The 19,714-nt window shown below is 40.0% G+C and overlaps 1 non-coding gene and 1 pseudogene across 1 annotated transcript; both read left to right on the top strand.

Moving 5' to 3' along the window:
• Positions 1–1,605: 1,605 nt before the first annotated feature.
• On the top strand, positions 1,606–11,208 carry LOC128588824 (splicing factor 3A subunit 2-like; annotated as a pseudogene).
• Positions 11,209–18,855: 7,647 nt separating this feature from the next.
• On the top strand, positions 18,856–18,962 carry LOC128589336 (U6 spliceosomal RNA). The gene has a single exon (XR_008380930.1). It is a non-coding gene; the product is annotated as a U6 spliceosomal RNA (small nuclear RNA).
• The last annotated feature ends 752 nt before the right edge of the window (positions 18,963–19,714 follow it).

Raw genomic sequence — 19,714 nt, 5'->3', positions numbered from 1 at the left:
AGTGGTTCTTAACCTGTGGGTTGCAGGTCGAACGACCCTTTCACAGGGGTCACCTAATATCAGATATTTACATTATGATTCATAACAGTAGCAAAAATTAGTTATGAAGTAGCAATGAAAATAATTTTATGGTTGGGAGTCACCACAACATGAGGAACTGTATTAAAGGGTTGCGGCATTAGGAAGGTTGAGAACCACTGCTGTAGAGTAAGAAGCAAAACAGAATGTGACCCACATCTCTAGGATGCTCCCTGCACCAGCTCCTTCCCCTCCCCAGCCTCCAAGGAAACACCAGCCTGGAGTTGAAAACAAACTCCTTCCTGAGAAAAAAGTTCAAAGAATTGAGGGGCATAGCTTTACTAAAACCCTTGCCACCTTCCTTTTTTTTTTTTTTTTTTATGAGAACAAAGTTCTTCCAAATTTAAAAGACCAAAAGATAACAGTAGGATTGGTCATGACACCTGTTAAACCTTGTAATCATTCTTCTATAAATATGTAGATTCCATGGGAGGACAGAAACCTTACCCTACTCATTAATGCTTCACACTTCACAGTTACAGCCTATGAAACATTATTTTTTGATTGTAGAGAAATATAGCAGGGTATTCAATATAAGCATTTCAAAGATAAGAGGATAGAGTAAGAGATGAGATGGAAGTGTAAATTTTAAGAAGCAAAGGGAAATATGGAAAATTTCTTTTTTCTTTTTTTTCCTTTTTTAAATTTCAGGTTAGTGTGAGGGTACAAGCAGCTAGGTTGCAAAATTTGAATTTGCAAGGTAGAGTCCCTCTTGTAGTTGTGTCCCACATCCAAAAGATGGAAAATTTCTGAGCATGTGATTATGGATGACAGGGTATCAGATCATTTTGGTAATTAAAATCCATTGGATATACTTAAAATAGTGATGTAACTTTGAAAAAATTAATGTTTAACACATGCCAGAAAATACCTCCTTTTTATTTAAATTCACATAAAGTTTTAGATGTCAGCTATAAATGGCTTTAGAGTGTTTCAAGTTCTCTTAGAAGACAGTCAAGAAAAAGAAGTAGAAGATGCTGCTTTCCTCTGCATCCAGATTCCCTGATGTGATCCCCCTGACATCTGGATGCCTTGGTGAAAAAAAGGAGCAGCACCGGTATTTGAGTAGAAAGAGGATTAGGTCAGGTCTGACCCTGATGGATTTGAATCTGGATCTATGTTCTAATTGTGTCATCTTGGTCAAGATACTGAACTTCTCTGAACCTTTGTTTGTTCATCTGTAGAAGGGATGCAGGGAGCATTTTTACTGGGCAGGGACAGGGACTTGAGGCTTATGTATCACTGATGAGTGGAATTAGGATTCACTTTCCTCAGTAAAATCCATTTGAATTCGAAGCCTGGATGCTACTGACCTTTGGGATTTGGAGACACTTGTACTAGCTTGCATAGGAAATTGAGAGTTCCTCAGGAAAAAGAGGAGCTCCAACTATTACTGAAGTTGTGGTGAATTATTAAGAGATTTTGGAGTACGGTGTGCTCCACACTATAGATTTCAAGAAAGACAGCGGAGCTTCTGTTACAAGATCCCCCATAAGGTAATTGTGAATCTGGATGTGCCAGCTGGCCATGGCGCCAGAGACTGAGTTGGTGAGTGGTGCTGCTTATGAGTGCCTTGTGCTGTCCGTCTGCCAGTAAAATGCCTGTGTCTGAAAGAGCTTCAATGCTCGTCCAGGCAGCCTTGCTGCAGGACACTCTCTACTGGATAACCACAAGGACATTTGGTTTGTTAAAAGGACATTTTCTTTGTTAAAAGATAATTTTCCAAGAGAGGGTATAATCAAAAGTCTCGTACAGATACAAAATGAACATGTACTAAAGATTGTCTTTTACTCATTAACCAGTGAGGGAACCAGGCAGATGTCATAGTGGTTCAAAAGAGAATCCAAAGAACTGACATATTTATACAGAATTGTAAAATAGCTTAAAGACATGGAGCCAGGCTAGCATCAGTAACTCCAAAGGAAGTGCTATGTGGAGAAAACACAGTTGCAAAAATAGCTCAAAGACAAAACTAAGACTCAGATGGCCTGGAGGATGTCTAGAAATGTGTACTTTTTTATTAAAACTTTTTTTCACAACTTCTGAAGGGACTGCTGAGCTGTCCTACCACCTAGGCAGTGGCCTTGATTCCATTTTAATTAACAGTACGACCAGCTGTTCCTGGTTCCACAGAGGCTCATTGCCTGGCCTCTTCAGGCCTGGAGTGGAAAAGTCTTTTAGCTATTGCTAGTCTTGGGACTTCACTTCAGTCTTTTATTGTTGCTTCTCTTACCCCTGCCCTACCTTTTAAATAGCCCCTCCATTAAACTGTCCTCAACTTGAAATAGAAAGGAGGGAAGAAGGAAGAAAGAATCAACTGTTGAAAATTATAGATGCTATAGATTGAATAGACCCTCTCCCTCTCAATTTATTTGTGGATTTACTCCCCCCAAAGGTTATGGGGTCAGGAGGTGGGACCTTTAGGAAGTGATGAGGTCATGAGGCTAGAGCCCTCCAAAATAGGTTTGGGGCTTTCATATGAGAGGGCTAAGGGATATCCTTTGCTCCTTCTGATACATGAGGAAGCAATAAGGAGACACCCATCCATGATCCAGAAGGTAGGACCCCACTAAACAATGAATCTGCTGGTGCCTTAATCTTGGACACCCCAGCCTCCAGAATTGTGAAAGAGAAACTTCTGATGTTTTCAAGTCACCTAGACCATGGTGCATTTTCCTTCTTAAAGATGACAACTTACTATATGACCCAGCTGGTGTTGCACTCCTGGACTCAAGCAATCCTCAAGCAGCCTCCTGAGTAGCTGGGACTACAGGCCCCCACCCCTGCACCTAGCCCAGACTGTGGTTTTTCTGTGAATGCATCCCAAATAAACTAAAACACTAGGAAAGAAAATTAGAACAAAAATGCAAACACCTATATAATTAACCCCAAGATGGGCAACTCTGGGAAAAGGCTGGATGTTCTTCTCAGTGTGTAGGTGGATCTCTAGAGCATGAAGTTCTGTGCACTCAGTGACTTTCTCTCGGCCCTGCTGTTTGATTCTGTATGTGAACATGCCTGGCTGAAAGCAAATGCTAATCTCCTGCTGTGTACTCACTTGCCAAACAAAACACTAATAAATAAACCAGATGTAATGGTACCTGGGAGGGTTTTGACTAAGTCCACCTATGAGAATTTATAGTCAGACATTCATGCTATTCCTTGCTGCAACTGGAAACTCAACAATTTTTATGTGCTTTTCACTAGAGTTTGTGTTATGTGCTATACTTGTTTGAGAGATAGTTCATTTTATCTGATCACGAGCCTTTCAAAATAAAAAGTAGTTGCTTATTTGGGGTTAGGGTGTCAGCACCCAGCTAATGGCCATATTTTTCCTTTGTGTTTGGGAGCTTGTGTAAGAATTCTAAAAGCTATAAAAATAAATACCGTTATAAACTCCTAAATGGTATATAAACTGTTGGAGATGTTCCACTCATAGAAAATGAAGTTCTTACTGCTTAAGCTCTCTAGTGAATATCAGTCAATGTATGTTACTTTCTCTTGGAATATGATTCATTATTGATTTTTTAAAAAACAGCTTTCTTGCTAACTTTGTCCATTGGAAAAGTAAAGAGGCACAAGGGAGCCAGGTGGCTTGTGTGATATAGGAAAAGGTTATAGCTTTTCTTCTAGGATCATCAAGCAACCCTCAGATGATAATCTGTCTTCTCATATCATTTTCCTTGAAGGAGAAAGTATAAAATTGTTAAAAATTAAAAGCCACATTTTCACTTTAAATTTATGAAGTCATCTTTCAGGCAATTAAAATATTAACTGTTAACTAAAACTTATCCTTTTCCCCCGACTTCCATGCAAGGCAACTGGGCTTTACACAGATGTAAAGCTTGGGTTGGCTGCACCTGAGAAATGACCTTTGGTTTATCCATGCTCATAGCCAACACTCAAAAATGTGCTGGGTTTATACTGAACCTGGGGGACATGTAGCTGGAAGCTTTAGAACGGTGGAGTGTGTGTATGTGTGTATATATACATGCATATGTGTGTGTGTTGGGGGGAGGGTAAGAGTACAAAGACCCTATGCCATCTTCAGGCGGTGACCTGGTAACATGACTATCCTCCAGATTAGGCCTGGAGAAACCACAGAAGCAAGAGAGAAGGTTGCATCTGAGGAATGTCTGTACACAGAGCTGTGAGCTCTGGAACAAAGGTGTGGAGAAGGGCAGGAGGGTGCTATAGTCAAGGACAGACACCCCTGGCCAGTACTAAGAAGTCAGGTTTGAGGAAGAACATTTATATTCTGAGCCTGTGTCTCCTATGTGTTGCTTCCAGCATACGGGAGACATAGGTGCAGAAAGTAAAATGTGCCTTCCCCTTTGCCATGAATTCAGGGACATAGCCCAAGCTGCAGGTATCTGTATGGAGCTGTATCAGGCAGATCAAAGGCCCTGTTAGGTGAGTGTGCATTTGATGAACACAGGATTTCCAGTCCTCCTTCTCCTCTCCACCCTAATGCCCAGGGGTGATGGATTGAAAACAAAGGCCACTGTCTTATTTCAAAGTTGTTCTATCTAAGAGTTTAATGTGAACTTTTAATAAAGTTTCCAAATATTCACAAGTAGGTATTCTCTGTTCTGGGGATCACTCCCTCCTATTTCCTTAAACTCAGAAGAGACATCAGTCACAGTCTGGCCTTTAGTCCTTCTCAGTACACATCACTGCACCCTATGGGGAACACAACTCACAGCCCCAAACAACTAGATCCCATTCAGGTTGTCCACTTAAAGAAACTTTGGTCTTCCCAGTCCTTAAGCGTTTTGATTAAATTTAAATTTTACATAACAAATCTTTTTACTAAAAGGGGTGCAACAGAGAAAGATGAAGCTTTTCTTGTCTTCTTTAGTGCTTAACAAAAAGAACAATCTTGATATCAGAAGGCCACAGGTTCCCCACCCCTTTGAGGATACCAGAAAAGAAACAAAAAACAGTTAACATATAAACTTGGAAGCAGAATCAATGATTGGAATGTTGACTACCATTCTTAAATAACATAAGTATACTCTAAAAGAGAAGATTTTAATAATATTTTCCTATAACAAGTGATAGAGTTGAAGAACATTCTCTTTAGTAAAGTATCACAAGAATGGAAAAGCAAGTATTCAATGTACTCAATACTAATATGAAACCAAACAACAAACAACTGCAACAAACAACTACATGCCTGCATGAAAGAAACACATAATTAAATTCAAGTGGAGGGAAGAAGAGAAAGGAGGGGGATTGATGTGCTCTCACCTGATAAAGGTATATAGCACCCTTGGTTGAGGGCTCAACCACAACTTGGACTTTGCCTGAAAAATGCAAAAGATGGAACCTAATCATTTGTACCCTCATATTAACTTGAAGTAAAAAGAAGTCATAAAAATGAAGTGGAAATATTTCACATGAAAAATATGAAGTAGAATGTTGATAGTGTGGCAGCAAGGTGGCTGTCTAGAAGTGCCTGGTGCTTGACTTTCTCACAAGACAGGACAAAGGTGATGAATAAACAGCTGAGATGTGCCCAGAGTACAGGAGGGAGAGCACTAGAGTGCAGCAGAGGAGTGGAGAGGCACCTCTGGTGATGGGAAACCTAGGAGGAAAATGCAGAGGTACCCAGCCTGTGCAGCCTTATCTCCCTTACCTGGATTAGATTGACCTGGAGACAGGAAGAACTTCCAATTGTAGGCAAAAAGCGAGCAGAAGAGTCCACTGACCATGAGTGCCACCACAAATACCTAGTCCTTTCTGTAGGAGAAACTCATGGTCCTCATAAGTCTTGAGCCCAGTTTGAAGAGCTGCCAGATATTCAAACAGCTGCACTGCTCCAGTTGAGGAGCACAAGGCATGCACACCCCTCTTCCCACCCAGACTGTGAGCCAAGCTGTTGCAGGATAGTGCCATCTTGAGACCAGAGCCACCTTTGGAGTGAGCCCTCATAAAGAATTCAATTCTTTAATAATTTAAAGGAAACTCAGTGAGATACAAGAAAATATATATAAACAATGAAATTAGGAAAATCTTTTATGATGATAAATGAGAATTTCAACAAACACATATCATAAATAGAGCCAAATAGAACTCCTGCAGCTGAAGAATTTGATGAATGAAAAAAAATTCAATCAAGAATTTTGACAACAGACTAGACCAAGTAGAAGAAGAAATTTCTGAACTTGAAGTCAAGTGTTTTGAAATAACACAGGCAAACAAACAAACAATGAAGAAAAGAAAGAAAAGAAAAGAAAAAGACAAAAGATTAAAAAAGAATGAAGAACACCTACACGACTTATGAGATGTCATTAAGTGAATAAATATTCATCTTATGTATGGGTAATCTGGAAAGAGAAGAGAATGGAAAAGAAGTAGATGATCTATTTAGACATATTTAACAAAATAATAGTTTTCAACTAAGTCTTAAGTCTTGGGAAAGAGATACATGTACAGATCCAGGAAACTCAGAAAAGCCTAAACAGATCAAACCCAAGCAGGTCCTCTCTAAGGCATATTATAAGTAAATTGTCAAAAGACAAAGAATTCTAAAAGAAGAAAGTCACACATAAGGGAAACCTCATTAGACTAACTGTGGATTTATCAGTAAAAACCTCCAGGAGAGAATGGGTAATATATTTAAAGTACTGAAAGAAAAAAAAGAAAAGAAAAGAAAAACACTTTTTCATCCAAGAATATTATACCCAGCAAAGCTATACTTCAGAAATTAAAGGGAAATAAAATCTTTTGCAAACAAGAAAAATCTAAGGGAATTCATCACCACTAGACCAGCCTTACAAGAAATGCTCAAGGGAGCCTTATTTACATCTGGAAGGAAAAAGATAGCAAGCACTATCATGAAAAAATGGGGAACTATTAATATAAAACTCACTTGTAGAGCTGGTACACAAAGGAGAAAGAGAAAGGAGTAAAACCTTATAACTGCATGAAACCACCCAACCACAAAAATAAACAACAAAAGAGGAAGAAAAAAGTATATACAAAACAAGAAAACAATCAACAAATGAAAAGAGTAAATCTTCACCTATCAATAATAATCCTGAAAGCAAATAGATTAAATCCACCATTTAAAAGATATAGACTATTGGAGGGCAAGGGGGAACCCCAAAGAACCAAATATATGCTATCTATAGGAAACTCACCTCACCCATAAAGACACAGATAAGACCAAAAGTGAAGGGATGGAAAAGATATTCCACACAAAGAAAAACCAAAATCAAGCAGGAATAGATATACTTATATTAGACAAAACATACTTCAAGTCAGAAGTTGTAGAAAGAGACAAAGAAGGACATTATATAATAAAGGGAGCAATTTAGCAAAAGACTAACAACTGTAATATATATGCACCCAACAAAAGACCATAACACTTGAAACATATATGCATCCAACACCAAAGCACCAATATATAAAACAAATATTACATGTAAAGAGAAAGATAGACTACAATACAATAATTGTTAGGGACTTCAACACCTACTTTCAGCATTGGACAGATTATCTAGACAGAAAATAAACAAAGAAACATTGGATTTAAACTGCTACATGGATCAAATTTATGGATCAAATTTACATAATACTTCACCCAACAGCTGCAGAATACACCTTACAACTCTTCCCAAACACTACAGAGGAGGTATGGAGGAGGTGGGGGAAGGAGGTGATTGGAGAAGAGAAATAAATTGAGGAGACTTCTTTAGAAATATGAGAACTAGCAGTTACCTTGTATCTTAATAATGTTCATTGTTGTCTTAAAAATCTAGGATGAGAGAAAAGGAAGTAAGAAAATACATGACAACCCCAAACTACCATTCTGAGTAAGGTCAACAAAGTGTACCAATGGGGTAGGATATCCCAAGGGTATAAAGATAGTTTAAAGTACTTGTCTCAGTTAGGAAAAACTGAGAGTTTAAGGAATGAATAGGAGCAAGTAAATGTGGATTTGACCTACATTTAAGAGCAAGCAAAGTAAGTTCACATGGTTCTTCAACCATAAGAACAAAATTAGAATAAATAATTTTGAAATTAATAAAAAAATATGAAATACTTAAAAGAAGCAAAAAAGACAGCATAATAAATAAAAATAGGAAACCAAATGGTAGAAATATATGTGTATAATTCTAATAAAAGAACAATTACAACGAACATAACCAATTAAATGGCAAAGACTCTCAAATGAGATAAATGTATAAGATCCAATAATATGTTTTCTTTAAGGGAAGAAACATGCACAAACATTGAAAATAAAAAGATGAATATTGAAAATAAAACACACACAAACATTGAAAATAAAAGATGAAAAAAACATTTTCTAGGAAAACATTAACCAAATGAAAAATCAGGTAGTAGTCATAGGACCTGCTAAAATAGAATTCAAGGTAAATTAGCTTACTAAACAGTAATACTACATAGTGATGTTAAAGGAACTAATGAAATGAGCTATTGAGCAGGTAATTATCACTATCATGGATGGATGCAGTTTAAAACAGTATGAAAGTACATAGAGCAACAGACAGAATTGTTCATCAGGCTCAGAAGAAAATCCTGCATAATTGCTGCCAGAACCCTCAGACATTGTGAGGTCTCACTTCCCTCATGCAAGACTGGCCAGTGCAAAATTTTCAGTTTAGTGATTGGATGAGTTAGAAAGGGGAGTGGAGAGGAGTTGAGGTACATTCAAGCTATCAATTTACCAGAATTTTCCATCCTCTAAGACATTTAAAGGGTTGGTTTTTCTTTTAAGGATGGCTTTCAATTGTCATGCACAAATATAGACAGTAATAGTTCAATAGTTTATTGTGATCAGGAATACATTGGCCTCTGAGAAGCTAGGCTGGTATGTTGGGGCAAGTTAAAACCTGCAAGCCCATCCTTATTTATCACTGAGCTGTAAGAGTCTCATAGTGCCGCTTTCCAGGCCTGGGGATCTGGTTGTGATTTCCCATGGATTTATGTGAAGAGGCCTGATAATTAAGTTTATGAACTCATCCTAGAAAAAGTGCTACATATCTCATTGCTGAGTATCACTATGGTCACTTGTGATGTACTCCCCTTGGGAAGCTGTGCACTGATGTCAGCACCTAGTCCACCCTTCAAAGCAATTTTAGACCTCTTTCTGAATAGCCATCAGAGCTGTTGCTTTATTATCCTCGATGTTCTAAATGTCATCAAAATATCTTTCTTTCAATATTTATTTTATCTCAGGTGAAAAAAATTCACTGGGGGTTAGATCAGGTGACTAGAGTGGGTATTCCAATACAGTTATTTGCTTACTAGCTAAAAACTCACTCACAGGCAGTATTCATTGTGAGCGCTTCCAGGACCATTTTGCACAAAACTTTCTACTGCCACGATTTTCAGTTAAGATTTTCCTGTTTCTCTTTAGATGTTTACTTGGTCTGCTATATTTCTATCAGTCAGCCAATAATTTTGATACACAATATGACAAATTTTTGCAATGTTTTTGTTAGTTCTACTCATTACTTGCTGTCCTGACCTCTTTTCATTATTGCCTCTTTCTGTCCCCTCAGGAAACCGTTGAATCCATTTGTACACTGCCATTTTCTTCATAACGTTATCTCCATAAACTTGAAATAACACATTCCCAATTTCACTTCTTCTCTTGCCAAATTCAACAAGAAATTTAATGTTTATTCATTGCTTTAATTCAAGCTCTGACATTCTCGTGATGGCACACAAAAACACACAACAACAATAATGAATGCCACTCAGCAAGACATTGCCACATGTAGACATGAACACAGCTGTGAGACACTGATACACCAAGGTTGTGGAACCTTACCAAAGTGTTTGTACAGTGCTGCCAGCATAAGCACATGGTGGCAAGTTCACAAATTGTCAGATCTTGTATCTTTCTCCTGGCATGCATTTGGGTGAGATTCTCAACAAAGGCAGTTTAATCTAGTATTTATGGTGTTGCAGTCTGCACTTTAATATTGTATGGCATGAGACATTCATGAAGTCTAGCAATTTAATTTTCTCATTTCCAGAGTTTCAGGTTTGGAAACCATCAACATCAACAAGGACCCGTATTATGAAAAACCACCTGGGTTCATATGAATGCAAACTCTGCCCGATGCTTCACAACAGTGAGGGAAGCTATCTTGCACATACCCAAGGAAAGAAGCACCAAACCAACTTGGCCCAGCGAGCAGCCAAGGAGGTGAATGAGGCCCCTGCCCAACCTGTGTCTGAGAAGGTCAAGGTGGAGGTGAAGAAGTTTGTGAAGATTGGCCGCCCAGGCTACAAAGTGACTAAGCAGAGGGACTCAGAGATGGGCCAGCAGAACCTTCTCTTCCAGATCAACTACCCTGAGATTGCTGAGGGCACCATGCCCTGCCACCAATTCATGTCTGCCTATGAGCAGAGAATCAAGCTCCCCGAATGGTGCTGGCAATATTTGCTAATGGCCATAGAGCCCTATGAGACCATCGCCTTCAAGGTACCTAGCAGAGAGATTGACAAGTCTGAAGGTAAGTTTTGGACTCACTGGAACAGGGAAACCAAGCAATTTTTCCTCCAGTTCCACTTTAAGATGGAGAAGCCCCCAGCTCTACCCAGCCTTCCTGCTGGGCCTCCTGGGGTGAAGTGGCCTCCACCCGTGCTGATGAATGGGTTGCCTGAGTCTTTGCCACTACCCCTGCCTGGAGGCCTGCCCCTACCCTTCATGCCCCCCAGGACATCCCCACCTGGGGTCCACCCCTCAGCACCAGTGGTCCACCCACTAGCATCTGGGGTCCACCTTCCAGCTCCCAGGGTCCATCCCCCAGTTACAGGGTCCACCCACTGGCCCCAGGAGTCTACCCTCCTCCATCAGCTGGGGTTCATCCCCAGGCCCCTGGAGTACATCTATCAACTACTGCAGTTCACCCCCAGATCCTGAGGGTCCACCCCCCAACCCCGGGGATCCACCCTCAGCCCCTGGGGGTCCACCCCTCAGCTCCTGGTGTCCATCCTCCAGCTACTGGGGTCCACCCTCAGCCCCCTGAGGTACACCCCTCAAATCCCAGGGCACACCCTCCAACTCCCATGCCTCTAATACTGAGACCTCCACTCCCCTCTGAAGGTCCTGGGAATATACCTCCTCTTCCCCCAAACAACTGAGTACTAACCCCTTTGCCCAGCAAACCTGGTGTTCTGTGTTCCTGCAGTTTCTCACAAGAGAATTTTCATTTTTTGTACTATCCTGTGCTCAGTAAATAGCTTCCCCCCCCCACCAAAAAAAATAAATAAATAAAAGTCTCATTTCCAAAAACTTTCCCCTTTTTGGCCAGAGAGGAAAAACATGTCTGAGGTAAAGTCCATAGCCACTTTATTCCAGTCTGCACTGGGATGAATGCCACTGACTGCCCTGTGTTCCCTCCTGGTTGATTTCCATTCTCTGGGTTTTGACATTTGGATACCTCCTATTCCTGCATTCTCTATTGGTTGGGTGATGACAGTCTTTAAACTCTCTGTGTTCTAGGATAGTCATCTCTGGAGAGCCAAAAGCCAGGTACATAGGTACTAGAACTTTACTTGGAGCAGATAGACTGGAGACCAGATATACTAGATATTCCGCTGTGATGTTTATTTAGGCAACATTATAAGAATGCTAACAGAACAGTCTTGGCCAAACTCACAGGCAAGCGAAATCTAACCATTGAATGACAGGCTGTGGAGCAAGTTTGGGGTGAACCTGTTTTTCCAGCTCTGGTGGCAGTGAGATTAGGCTGCCCTTAACTCCTGTCTGTTCATGACTGACCTATAAACTGCAACTTCTGGGTTATGTGGAAAGCAAGCATCTTGTCTTAATGTAACTCAAAGCATAAGCATTTTTATACCATCAAAACTACCTAGCCATTACATCTGTGGAGATGCCAGTGTAGTTTTATGCTGTTTTCCTTCTGCAGGTTTGTGTTTCTTAGTCCAATATTCAACTGGAGGAGAAAATAATCTTCACATACAGCTTCTTCACCAGTAACTACTTTCATACTTTCTATCACATCCTGGAGAAATTACTCAAGAACTTGATAAGTCCATTTACATCTTCTGTGTGTCCCTTTTGTGCTTTCAACAGTGCACAGGAAACAGTAGTGCCCAGCTGCCTTTGATCACCACAGCCTCTTGGTTACTGAGGCTCACATGCCCTTTGCTTAAATCTACTGTAAGAATGGGAATTGGTAGGAAAGGGCCCCGACTGGCAATATAACATTTTCAAAATAAGTAAAACGGAGTCCTACTTGGAAAGCTTCTTCAAACATGGTTTGAATAGAAACTGATTTGTTTAATGTATATACATTTACCTTGGTTCTAAGAAATTGGAGAAAATATATCCTCCTAAACATCTGTGGTTTGGTATCATTATTATAAATCCGGAATAGTCTCACAGAGAATAGTAAACTCTTGTAGCACAAGTAGCTTAATAGTAACTTTTCTAAAAATAATTATCTTGGATTTCTGATGTGAGAAGCAAGATCCCCTTCTCCCTGTTTCCTTAAAATCAGTGCAAGCACATAAGAGTAAGAAAAGCCATGGTCACAAGCTAGCTATAGGGAGTGACCATCAAAGGTGATGATATTTGAACCAGAGAGAGGGAGAGGCCTAGGACAGTTCTAGAAACTTAAGACCTTTCTAAAAGGAGATTTGGTCCTGAATGGCCAATCAATAGAGCTTGCAATGGTGACAGCAGGGACAATATGAGCATCAGGGGTGACCATCTCAGAGTGGCAGGGCCAGTGATGTTGGAGGGGAAGCATTTTAGGCAGGTACCCAGGAGATGTGGCAGGTGAAGAAGGGATGTGGGGGCTTTGTAGACCTAACCTTCAGGAAAGCTGATGAGAAAGCACAGGAGAGAGCCCACCTGACTCTTTCAGCTCCCTACCACCCACCTTCTCCTGGTGGTGCACCATGACTCAGCAAATCGTGATCTGGGTGACAAAAGGATGGCTGACAATTTGGACAAGGATAAGAGCAAAGCAGCAAACAAAGTATACAGGAGAATGTATTTCAGGAGAATTACTCTAGGAGGCTGAACAGTGCAAATATTTTTTTCCATCATCTTTATAAGAGGAAAAAAAAGGCAACAAGACTTTGGAAAGGGTTATAAGAAATTGTAGAAGAGTTTAAAATACACCAAAAGAGATGAGATGGAGCTATCAAATCTCAGGGAATATGTGGAAGAGAAAAAAACCATTACAGAAATGATAGTCAACTTGAAGATGCCAAAGTGAGAACAAGTAGTGCTGGGATTACAGGTAAGAACATGAAAGAAAGGCTTGAAAGAACTATACCCAATAAAATAGAAAAGGAACAAAGAGATGAAAGTTACTAGGGAAAGCCTCAGAGATTTGTCCAACAAAGGATATCCATCACACAGATATTTGGTGTTCAAGAAGAAGAAAATAGAACAACAGCAGATTCAAAGACATAAAAACTAAAGGAAGACTTATATCCTCAGTCTAGAAAGGTATCTTACATTTCAGGAAAAGTTTAAGCAGAATGAATAACATAGGTATATATTGGTGTAGTTACTGCATTTCCAGTAAAGATAAAGAAAGTCAACATTGATGTTACTTCCAAAAACAACAAAGACAAAGGCCAAATACCATGGATAACTCCTGTGATCCCAGCACTCTAGAAGGTCAAGGTGGGAGGATTTGCTTGAGGCCAAAAGTTCAAAACCAGCCTGGGCAACATAGCAAGACCTCATCCAAAAAAAAAAAAAAATTAGCCAGGCATGGTGGCATGTGCCTATAGTCCCAGCTACTCAGCAGACTAAGGAGGGAGGATCTCTTGAGCTGAGGTCAAGGCTAAACTGAGGTCAAGGCTAAACTGAGCTGTGGTTGCTATTACTAAACAAGCAGACAAACAAACAACAACAAGAACCCTCCCCTCTAAAAGCAGGTAATTTACCAGAGGAGTAAGTCACATGACTGGGATAAGACAGCAGAATAGTGTCTACAAGGAACCTAGGGAAAGAGAGTGTAGACCAAGGGAAATGATGAACTGCTGACTTGTCATTCAGGTACAAAGGCCATTCTAAAACTGGAAGGAATTCAGGGAAGAGAGAACCCATGAATCCTTGAATAAGCTACCTGGAAAAAACTCTACCAAGCCAGGAAAGGAAAGAAACCATCATAAAAGAGGCAGGTGATGAGTAAACTTTTTATCCATTAAAAGATACAACTGGGGCTCTTCCTTGGCACTACCTACGGAGGTGGCAGCCATATTCTATTCAGCATCATGGCCACCCTCAGACCCCTTGTGAAGCTGAAAATCATCAAAAAGAGGACCAAGAAGTTTATCTGGCACCAGACTGATATGTCAAAGTTAAGCACAACTGGTGGAAACCCAGAGGTACTGACAACAGGGTTCAGAGAAGATTCAAGGGCCAGACTTGATGCCCAACATTGGTTACGGGAACAACAAGAAAACAAAGCATATTCTGTTCAGTGGTTTCTGGAAGTTCTGACAGGTACTGAAAGTGCTGCTGATGCACAGCAAATCTTACTGTGCAGAGATTGGGTGGCTTAAATAATAGAAATGAGTTCTCCTACAGTTCAAGAGCCTGGAAGCCAGTGATCAGAGTGTGGCTGGGTTGGTTTCTCCTGAAGCCTTTCTTCTTGGCCTGTAGGTGGCTGTCTTCTCCTTGTGACCTCACATGGTCTTTTCTCTGTGCCTGTCTATGCCCTAATCTCCTCTTCATACAAGAACACCAGTCCTATTGGATTAGGGTCCACACTAATGACACCACTACAGGCCTTATCTCCAAATGCAGTCATATTCTGAGATACAGTTCATTCCATAACAGATGGTCTTAGATAAATGCCATCCAACTTTTTTTTTTTTTTTTAGACAGAGTCTCAATCTGTTGCCCTGGGTAGAGTGCCATGATGTCACAGCTCATAGCAATCCCAAACTCTTGGGCTCAAGTGATTCTCTTGCCTCAGCCTCCAGGTGCCCACCACAACGCCCAGCTATTTTTTTTGTTTTTGTTTTTGGTTGTAGTTGTCATTGTTGTTTGGCAGGCCCGGACTGGATTTGAACCCTCCAGCTCCAGTGTATGTGGCTGACGCCCTAGCCACTTGGGTTACAGGCACCGAGCCAGCCATCCAACTCTTTCAACCTAGGCTTCTTTAAAAAATTCAAATTTTGTTCTATCTAGAATCATCATTTTGTCAACATTAGGTACATTTTACAGTGTGATCTTTTTTATGAGCTATTGGTCATACCTCAGCATCAGCAGGGATGCACAGAAGATGCCTGGAGTACACAGCAGTTTAGTAGTGATGAAATCCTGTTTCTGACACCTGGGAACTATGTGAGGAGGAGAAAATTATGTGGTTTCTTCCCTCTAAAGGCCAGTTTCCTCATTTGTAATAAAATGTGGCATTAAGGGACATCCATAATGATATTCACTGCAGCTTTGTGTATGGTAATAAAACTCTAGATTATAACTCAAATGTCCATTGACAGGGGAGTGAGTAAACAAAATATGGTATGCTTATATGTGGGAATACTTTATAACAGTGGAAATAAATGGAATAGCTCCCTATGCAGAAACATGAAATAATACTGAAAACATACTGAGTGAAAAAAGTTGCAAAATGTTCCAGTATAATACTATTTGTATATCACTAAAAATATATAGAAAACATTATTTTGTATAGTTTATGGGGAAAAATGTATGTTTGTATTATTTATAGTAAAATAATAAAAACAGAGATTGTACACAAGTTGTAAAAGGAGATTACTTCTGGGAAAGGAAGATGGGAAATGGGAAAGGGAGGGGTACAAAGGGACTTCCTGTAGGGTATTCCCTTTTTCTTTTTTAAATCTGTTATATGACAATTTGTTAGTTCTGGGTGGCAGATATGTGGGTGTTTGTTATATTACTTTTTGTACTTTTCTGTATGAAATATCTCAAAGTCAAAGTAAGTAAAAGGATGATAATAGCACTTGCTTTACTTCTTAAGGCTATTACAAAGTTTCAACACTAAAATATTTGTGAAAGGTCTTATAAAATGAAAAGCTCTGTACAAATATTAGGTTTTAAGATAATATATTCCATTTTCTGTTGATTCTATTAATTTTCATTTTAAAACTCTACATTGTCATAAAGTGCCATATTTGGGGTACTGTTGGCAGTACTCATGGATGAGGTCAGGATGGGGTGGGAGTGAGGATGTTGGCACTTCTTGCTGCTAGTGGGTAGTGAGGATAAGGCAGTTGGTGGTCATGGTGATGGTGGTGGTGATAGTGATGGTGGTGGTGGTGATAGTGATGGTGGTGGTGGTGATGGTGATGATGGTGGTGGTGGTAGTGATGGTGTTGCTGATAGTGTTGTTGGTGGTGATGATGGTCATGGTGATGATGGTTGTAATGGTGGCAGTGGCAGTGATAGTGGCAGTGATGGTGGTGGTGGTGAAAGTGATATGTGTAGGGAGCAAGGTTATATATATCTCTCATTGAGCTCTGTACCATATGCTGCCACATAATATAATACACTTTTGAGGTAGAGTATTTCCCTGATAGTAAGGCTAAACCTTCCAAAGACAAACTGCATTAATGTGTATTTCCCACTGCTCCTAGTAAACACTGTTAAAATTACTAATGGGTATTTCCCACTGCTCCTAGTAAACACTGTTCAAAGTACAGTACTAGTACTGTAATTAGCTTTTTCTGTAAATACTTTGTGAATTTCATCTTTTTCTTGGAACTGTAGCAATATGAGTAATGACCACAAGAGGGCACTAGAGAAACACAATAAATCTCAACTTTCCCTCCAGGCACAAACCAGGAACCAGGGTTTCTGCCAGAAACTCAGGATTTCAGGGCTGGTCAATGGATCACAGAGTGCAGGGGAATTTGAGTTGTTGAGAGCCATTTAGTTTAACCTCCTCAACCCCAGCCAACATCTTGACTGCAATTTCATGAGAAACCCTGAGCCAGAAGCACCCAGCTAATTCTGTCTTGAATTCCTGACCCAGTGAAACTGCAATAACCCATGTTTGTGGTTGTGAAGTGTGAAAAAAATTGGAGATAATTTTTTATGCAATAAAAGATCACTAATACACCTGGTATGTAGTACAGTTAATGAGTGTTAGCTGTAATTGTTAGTCAGGTGACTGTTAAATGCAAAGAAGTTATTTTTCCAGATTTTTCTCATTAAGTACAATTGTTATTCCCCATTTATCTCAATTATGATACAACTTGGAGGTGGTATCCATTCATACATTCATTTTCTAATAAGCCAAACTACTGGCTAGAATGACATCAATAAGAAAAACAAATCATTCACAAATCCATACATCCATCTGTTCATCAAGTGTGTGTCCTGGCTCAAGGCAGAGTGTGGCCAATTGAGAAAGCTTGTAAGAAGAGGTCATTCCTGGGCTGAAGCTTGAAAGCCAGCAGGTAAGGAAGAGAGTGGGAGATGGGAAGCAGTGTGAGCAAAGGCACCAAGGTTTCACTCAACCTTGAGTGCTCACGGGAGGCTAGGATTTTGGTAGGGCTGAACGGAGGGAGAGGAAGGCGGGATAGGAATGCACATGTAATCAACTATGAAGGTGGAGAGGTGGCAAGCTGGCTGAAGAGTTTTACTATGCTACACAAAGAGATTCCCATAACAGGGAGCTTGAGCTTCATCTTTGAAGGGTTTTAGGTAGGTGAGCATGTGGCCAGGTGTAGGTCTTCAGAAGATCATTGTGGCTGCTGTTAGTGAGGCAGATGGAGGAGAGAGGCTGCACCATGAGTCGCTTACCCACTGCCAAGCCCAAGCAGCTGGGGAACTGTCAGGTTTACAGGAATCCATTTATTCGCCGGCCCTGTGCATTAAGGAAAATTTTTGCTTCATTGGAGTGTGGGCTCATCCCCAAACCAGAAAAGTTTTTCTCTTGCACAGATGAGTAACTGAAAGGAAGGAACACATGATTTCTACCAGTGGTTCTAAAGCAGAAGTGACTTTGTCCCTCAGGGAATATTTGACAATGTCTGGAGGCACTTTCAGTTGTCATAGCTGTGGTGGACGATATATCTGCTGGGTAGAGTGTAGGGAAGCTGTGAACATCCTTACAATACACAGGATAACCTTCCCCAACAAAGAAGTGTAAGAGCCCAAATGACTTAATAGTGCCTAGGTTGAGAAACCGTCTGGACAAAGACATGACAAAAAGGAGGAAAGACTGGAAAAAACATGTTAAAGATGAAAAACACTTAGCAAAAAATATTGGCATGGGGTAGATGAAAATCGTGACCAAATTTGTCCTTATCAATTTAAAAAACAATTATTTGTGCTTACAAAATAAGAGTTTGAAGCAGAGATGTAAGCTATAAAAGTAGGATAGAAACCAACTCCAAACATATCCAACACACAGGTAAAGGGAAAATGGGCTAGACTATTAGAAGAGAAATGCAAACCCTAATTTCATGTTGTATATGACACACATAAGATGCTGTTATGTTGTGTACAAGAATCACAACCAATACAAAATTATCCAGCAGGTTTTAAAATAGAAGGGTTGGCAAAGGTATATCATGTGAACAAAACAAAACGAAAAGAAAAGAAAACAAGCACTGGTCACAATTTAATATCAGAAAAGGTTAATCTCTGTTTCATACTTTATGCCAAAATAATTTCCAGATATATTTAAAAAGTTAAATGTTAAAAAGAAAAAACATTTAAATACTACAGGAAAATATTTAGAAATCATCTTGGCCTGGGGAGGTCTTTTAAAGTATGATACAAGATCATTTAAAACTGATAAATCTGTGCTCGCTTCGGCAGCACATATACTAAAATTGGAACGATACAGAGAAGATTAGCATGGCCCCTGCGCAAGGATGACACGCAAATTCGTGAAGCGTTCCATATTAAAAAAAAAAAATGATAAATCTAAAATTGTTCCATGATAAAACATGGTACACATATGCAATCATACATGTGTACACACTGTAAACAAGACCAAGACAAAAGATAGCCTGGGGGAAAGTCATACTGTTCAAAAGGTTACTCATATTAATTCACTAAATAATTTAGTAACCATTTATTGAGTGTCTTCTTTGTGCTGGGCCCTACACTGGGCAGATAATAACATAAAACAAAGTTCCTGCTTTTATGAAACTTACATTCTATGGAACAGTCAGGCAATAGACAGAAAAGCCAGTAAGTATGTGGAATGTTAGGTAGTGGTAAGTGCTATGAAGACAAATTAGGTTTGGCATAAGTCTAAAGAGTGAGACAGAGTGGGAAAGGTATTATTGAGACTGGACCATAATTCCAAAATCGAGGTGTTGGCAGGGTTGGTGGGTTGGTTACTTGTAGAGGCCTGGAGGGGGAACTCATTCTAGGCCTCTGTCCTGGCTTCTGGACGCTCCAGGTAGACACATCATTCTAATCTCTGACTCCATTTCACATTATCTTTTCTGTTATGAGGACTTGGCATCAGATTTAGAGTCCTTTATTGAAAGATGACATTATCTTGAGATCCTCACATTAATTACATCTGCAAAGATCCATTTTCTTTCAAGGTCACATTCCCAGGTTGTAGGGAGACATAAATTTGGGGAGACTGCATGCAACCCAGAGGTCCAGCAAGAAGAGAGCTTTGCATCTGGCAAGGTCTGGGCC

The sequence above is a fragment of the Nycticebus coucang genome, chromosome 6, assembly GCF_027406575.1.
Source record: "Nycticebus coucang isolate mNycCou1 chromosome 6, mNycCou1.pri, whole genome shotgun sequence".
In the NCBI taxonomy this organism is placed as follows: domain Eukaryota; kingdom Metazoa; phylum Chordata; class Mammalia; order Primates; family Lorisidae; genus Nycticebus; species Nycticebus coucang.
The sequence above is the reverse complement of the archived record's forward strand: the minus strand, read 5'-3'. Positions and strand labels throughout refer to the sequence as shown.